We start from the raw sequence: 6945 nt of genomic DNA, 5'->3' as shown, positions 1-6945 counted from the left end.
AACACATGAGCACCACTCTATTTCTCTCGTCACAATGAATCATTTATTATTCAAAATTTGGACTGTGTTGAATTGTGTCCAAGTGGCGAGTTGAGTCATCGGTCCTTGAAGCGCACGTGTGAATACAGAACCCAGCAAGAACTGAGGAAGAAGACACTTAACACATCAACGGGATTTTAAAGGTGCCCTATTGCCAATAGGAAAGACACTCTTTTTAAGACGCGGAAAAATGAGAAAAATGGCTTTGTTAAAAAAAAAAAAAAAAAAAAAAAAAAAAAAAAAAAAAAGGCTTCACTACACATCTTAAATAACCTCGTCCGTAATCTATGGATGAGGAACCTGGCATCTGCTACCGTATTTTTCGGACTATAAGGCGCACTTAAGATCCTTTCATTTTCTGCAAAAATCGACAGTGCGCCTTATAACCCGGTGCGCCTAATGTACGGAATAATTCTGGCTGCGCTTACCGACCTCGAAGCTATTTTATTTGGTACATGGTGTAATGATAAGTGTGACCAGTAGATGGCAGTCACACGTAAGAGATACGTGTGGACTGCAATATGACGCCAGTAAACAAAACCAAAACTTGAAATGTTCCATTGAGAATATAGAACATTACACACGGCGCTCGAAAATCTGTCAAAATGTTTTAGTACGACTTTGGTAAGATATGAAGCCGCACCGCTTGATGGATTGTCGGAGCATTACGGCTACCAGAGTGAGACGTACGAGTATTACTATGGTGTGTGTATAAGGACCGCAAAATGGCACCTATCAGCAGACATATTATCTGGCGTTTTGTTTCACAATATTATGCAAAAGCAACTTTTTTTTTACCTTCTGGTACCTGCTGATCTGTATTTGGGATCTGCATAAGTCGCATTTGTAGTCCGTAGTCGATAATTTTCTTCTTTTTCTCTATCTTCTTGTTATGGGACATTCATCCGCCGCTGTTGCCATTTCTAATATAAAGTAGTGTAAAGTTCTTACTTTTATCTGTCAGTCGACTCGCTATGGAAACGCTAAAAACTACCGGTGTAGTGACTTTACATTATTCACCCATGGAACTTAGACAAAAATCATAATATGACTCCTTTAATGCGCCCTATAATCTCGTGCACCTTTTGTATGAAAAAACCCTGAATAGACCCGCTCATCGGCAGTGCGCCTTATAATCCGGTGCGCCCTATGTATGTTAGACGAGTGCAGCGCAACAGTAAACAGTCTTCCCTCGTTTATCACTGTTAATTGGTTCCGAACATGACCGCAATAAACACATTTCTAAATCAAATATTTCCAGAGCGAGAGCATAATAAACCTTTTGTCTTCTAAATATGTTTTTTAACATTATGAGAGCCATCTAGACATGAAATAATGCACTTTAGTCACCTTTACAGTCTTTTAAAGGCCTACTGAAATGCGATTTTCTTATTTAAACGGGGATAGCAGTTCCATTCTATGTGTCATACTTGATTATTTCGCGATATTGCCATATTTTTGCTGAAAGGATTTAGTAGAGAACGTCAACGATAAAGTTCGCAACTTTTGGTCGCTGATAAAAAAGCCTTGCCTGTACCGGAAGTAGCAGACGAGTAGCGTGACGTCACAGGTTGTGGAGCTCCTCACATCCGCACATTGTTTACAATCATGGCCACCAGCAGCGAGAGCGATTCGGACCGAGAAAGCGACGATTTCCCCATTAATTTGAGCGAGGATGAAAGATTTGTGGATGAGGAAAGTGAGAGTGCAGGACTAGAGGGCAGTGGGAGCGATTCAGATAGGGAAGATGCTGTGAGAGGCGGGTGGGACCTGATATTCAGCTGGGAATGACTAAAACAGTAAATAAACACAAGACATACAGGTAAAAGCCAGTAAATTAGAATATTTTGAAAAACTTGATTTATTTCAGTAATTGCATTCAAAAGGTGTAACTTCTACATTATATTTATTCATTGCACACAGACTGATGCATTCAAATGTTTATTTCATTTAATTTTGATGATTTGAAGTGGCAACAAATGAAAATCCAAAATTCCGTGTGTCACAAAATTAGAATATTACTTAAGGCTAATACAAAAAAGGGATTTTTAGAAATGTTGGCCAACTGAAAAGTATGAAAATGAAAAATATGAGCATGTACAATACTCAATACTTGGTTGGAGCTCCTTTTGCCTCAATTACTGCGTTAATGCGGCGTGGCATGGAGTCGATGAGTTTCTGGCACTGCTCAGGTGTTATGAGAGCCCAGGTTGCTCTGATAGTGGCCTTCAACTCTTCTGCGTTTTTGGGTCTGGCATTCTGCATCTTCCTTTTCACAATACCCCACAGATTTTCTATGGGGCTAAGGTCAGGGGAGTTGGCGGGCCAATTTAGAACAGAAATACCATGGTCCGTAAACCAGGCACGGGTAGATTTTGCGCTGTGTGCAGGCGCCAAGTCCTGTTGGAACTTGAAATCTCCATCTCCATAGAGCAGGTCAGCAGCAGGAAGCATGAAGTGCTCTAAAACTTGCTGGTAGACGGCTGCGTTGACCCTGGATCTCAGGAAACAGAGTGGACCGACACCAGCAGATGACATGGCACCCCAAACCATCACTGATGGTGGAAACTTTACACTAGACTTCAGGCAACGTGGATCCTGTGCCTCTCCTGTCTTCCTCCAGACTCTGGGACCTCGATTTCCAAAGGAAATGCAAAATTTGCATGGCTGGGTGATGGTTTGGGGTGCCATGTCATCTGCTGGTGTCGGTCCACTCTGTTTCCTGAGATCCAGGGTCAACGCAGCCGTCTACCAGCAAGTTTTAGAGCACTTCATGCTTCCTGCTGCTGACCTGCTCTATGGAGATGGAGATTTCAAGTTCCAACAGGACTTGGCGCCTGCACACAGCGCAAAATCTACCCGTGCCTGGTTTACGGACAATGGTATTTCTGTTCTAAATTGGCCCGCCAACTCCCCTGACCTTAGCCCCATAGAAAATCTGTGGGGTATTGTGAAAAGGAAGATGCAGAATGCCAGACCCAAAAACGCAGAAGAGTTGAAGGCCACTATCAGAGCAACCTGGGCTCTCATAACACCTGAGCAGTGCCAGAAACTCATCGACTCCATGCCACGCCGCATTAACGCAGTAATTGAGGCAAAAGGAGCTCCAACCAAGTATTGAGTATTGTACATGCTCATATTTTTCATTTTCATACTTTTCAGTTGGCCAACATTTCTAAAAATCCCTTTTTTGTATTAGCCTTAAGTAATATTCTAATTTTGTGACACACGGAATTTTGGATTTTCATTTGTTGCCACTTCAAATCCATCCATCCATCCATCCATCTTCTTCCGCTTATCCGAGGTCGGGTCGCGGGGGCAGCAGCTTAAGCAGGGAAGCCCAGACTTCCCTCTCCCCAGCCACTTCGTCCAGCTCCTCCCGGGGGATCCCGAGGCGTTCCCAGGCCAGCCGGGAGAGATAGTCTTCCCAGCGTGTCCTGGGTCTTCCCCGTGGCCTCCTACCGGTCGGACGTGCCCGAAACACCTTCCTAGGGAGGCGTTCGGGTGGCATCCTGACCAGATGCCCGAACCACCTCATCTGGCTCCTCTCGATGTGGAGGAGCAGCGGCTTTACTTTGAGCTCCCTCCGAATGACAGAGCTTCTCACCCTATCTCTAAGGGAGAGCCCCGCCACTCGGCGGAGGAAACTCATTTCGGCCGCTTGTACCCGTGATCTTGTCCTTTCGGTCATGACCCAAAGCTCTTGACCATAGGTGAGGATGGGAACGTAGATCGACCGGTAAATCGAGAGCTTTGCCTTCCGGCTCAGCTCCTTCTTCACCACAACGGATCGATACAGCGTCCGCATTACTGAAGACGCCGCACCGATCCGCCTGTCGATCTCACGATCAACTCCTCCCCCACTCGTGAACAAGACTCCGAGGTACTTGAACTCCTCCACTTGGGGCAAGATCTCCTCCCCAACCCGGAGATGGCACTCCACCCTTTTCCGGGAGAGAACCATGGACTCGGACTTGGAGGTGCTGATTCCCATCCCAGTCGCTTCACACTCGGCTGCGAACCGATCCAGTGAGAGCTGAAGATCTTGGCCGGAGGAAGCCATCAGGACCACATCATCTGCAAATAGCAGTGACCTAATCCTGCAGCCACCAAACCAGATCCCCTCAACGCCCTGACTGCGCCTAGAAATTCTGTCCATAAAGGTTATGAACAGAATCGGTGACAAAGGGCAGCCTTGGCGGAGTCCAACCCTCACTGGAAACGTGTCCGACTTACTGCCGGCAATGCGGACCAAGCTCTGACACTGATTATACAGGGAGCGAACTGCCACAATAAGACAGTCCGTTACCCCATACTCTCTGAGCACTCCCCACAGGACTTCCCGGGGTACACGGTCGAATGCCTTCTCCAAGTCCACAAAGCACATGTAGACTGGTTGGGCAAACTCCCATGCACCCTCAAGGACCCTGCCGAGAGTATAGAGCTGGTCCACAGTTCCACGACCAGGACGAAAACCACACTGTTCCTCCTGAATCCGAGGTTCGACTATCCGGCGTAGCCTCCTCTCCAGTACACCTGAATAGACCTTACCGGGAAGGCTGAGGAGTGTGATCCCACGATAGTTGGAACACACCCTCCGGTTCCCCTTCTTAAAGAGAGGAACCACCACCCCGGTCTGCCAATCCAGAGGTACCGCCCCCGATGTCCACGCGATGTTGCAGAGTCTTGTCAACCAAGACAGCCCCACAACATCCAGAGCCTTAAGGAACTCCGGGCGGATCTCAGCCACTTCAAATCATCAAAATTAAATGAAATAAACATTTGAATGCATCAGTCTGTGTGCAATGAATAAATATAATGTACAAGTTACACCTTTTGAATGCAATTACTGAAATAAATCAAGTTTTTCAAAATATTCTAATTTACTGGCTTTTACCTGTATATATACTCTATTAGCCACAACACAACCAGGCTTATATTTAATATGCCACAAATTAATCCCGCATAACAAACACCTCCCCCCTCCCGTCCATGTAACCCGCCAATACAACTCAAACACCTGCACAACACACTCAATCCCACAGCCCAAAGTACCGTTCACCTCCCCAAAGTTCATACAGCACATATATTTCCCCAAAGTCCCCAAAGTTACGTACGTGACATGCACATAGAGGCACGCACGTACGGGCAAGCGATCAAATGTTTGGAAGCCGCAGATGCATGCGTACTCACGGTACCGTGTCTGCGCATCCAACTCAAAGTCCTCCTGGTAAGAGTCTCTGTTGTCCCAGTTCTCCACAGGCCAATGGTAAAGCTTGACTGTCATCTTCCGGGAATGTAAACAATGAAACACCAGCTGTGTTATCCGGCACAACAGTCAGGGGGTGCATTCTACGGCGGGGGTGCGTTATCCGGCACAACACCTGCCGCAATACACCGCTTCCCACCTACAGCTTTCTTCTTTGCTGTCTCCATTGTTCATTGAACAAATTGCAAAAAATTCACCAACACAGATGTCCAGAATACTGTGGAATTTTGCGATGAAAACAGACGACTTAATAGCTGGCCACCATTCTGTCCCAAAATGTCCTCTACAATCCGTAACGTCACGCGCAGGCGTCATCATACCGAGACGTTTTCAGCAGGATATTTCGCGCAAAATTTAAAATTGCACTTTAGTAAGCTAACCCGGCCGTATTGGCATGTGTTGCAATGTTAAGATTTCATCATTGATATATAGTAGGTAGTAGTGGGTTTCAGTAGGCCCTTAATCCAATATAGTAACGCTGCCTGAGATTGAGCCAATCAGTTGCCTCGATACTGAACAGCACGCTCTGATACTGTAGACTGCAGTGGTCATATTTTTAGTTTATTCGACTGTACAGTGGAAATGTAGAAGAATGGAGAAAGTGCACAACTAGATTCCAGCATCAGGGGCCCAATCACTCCCACTGTTGCGGGGCCTCTGAGACCTTTCTAGAATGGTGGAGAATATATGAGAACTTCCAACAAAATCACTCCCAAATGTGTTTCAACCTTTTCTTAAATAAGGAATTTGTGAGCGCTTGGAGCTTGTCTCTGTTGCATCGCTGTGGTTTGAAGACACCATTTACTTCAAAAATGCCCTGAAGTATTTCTAACTGAGTCAACCAGTCTGCTAATAAATGTTTTGTAGTCAGCAATACTGAGATCAATCAGTTTGCATCATTTTGTCCATTCACATACACATACATTGCAAATATTAGACCGCTGCACGGTTACCACTATATGGGATTTTTTTTGTCTATCACTCATAATCCTTATGTGAGACAAGCACACAAGTTTTTCTTTGTTTTTAATGCATTCTAACTCGTAAATAAAGGCTAGCAAAAGTCAGCAAACAACGGAGCCAAAGGGAGACGCTCAAACCCGACTATTAAGCGCCTTTAAAAAACTCCATGTACCGTATTTTCTGGACCATAGGGCGCACCGGATTATAAAGCGCACTGCCGATGAGCGGGTCTAGTCAGGTCTATTTTCATACAAAAGGCGCACCGGATTATAAAGCGGAATTAAAGGGGTCATATTAAGAATTTTTTTTAAACTTAAAACACTTCCTTCCAGCATCTTCTCCTCCGTGGCTCACTAGTGCAACAACAACGCCGGAAATGCGTCCCGTGAAAAAAACGATTTTAGCCCTTCCATAGCGAGTCTACTGACAGATATAAGTAAGAACTTTACACTACTTTATATTAGAAATGGCAACAGCGGAGGATGAATGTCCCATAACAAGAAGATAGAGAAAAAGAAGAAGATTATCGACACGGACTACAAACACGGATGCGCACAACATTTTCAGGACTTATGCAGATCCCAAATACAGATCAGCAGGTACCAGAAGGTAATAAAAGTTGGTTTTGCATAATATTGTGAAACAAAACGCCAGATAAAATGTCTGCTGATGGG

This window comes from Nerophis lumbriciformis, linkage group LG19 (assembly GCF_033978685.3).
Source record: "Nerophis lumbriciformis linkage group LG19, RoL_Nlum_v2.1, whole genome shotgun sequence".
Lineage (NCBI taxonomy): Eukaryota > Metazoa > Chordata > Actinopteri > Syngnathiformes > Syngnathidae > Nerophis > Nerophis lumbriciformis.
Note: the sequence above shows the minus strand (reverse complement) of the source record.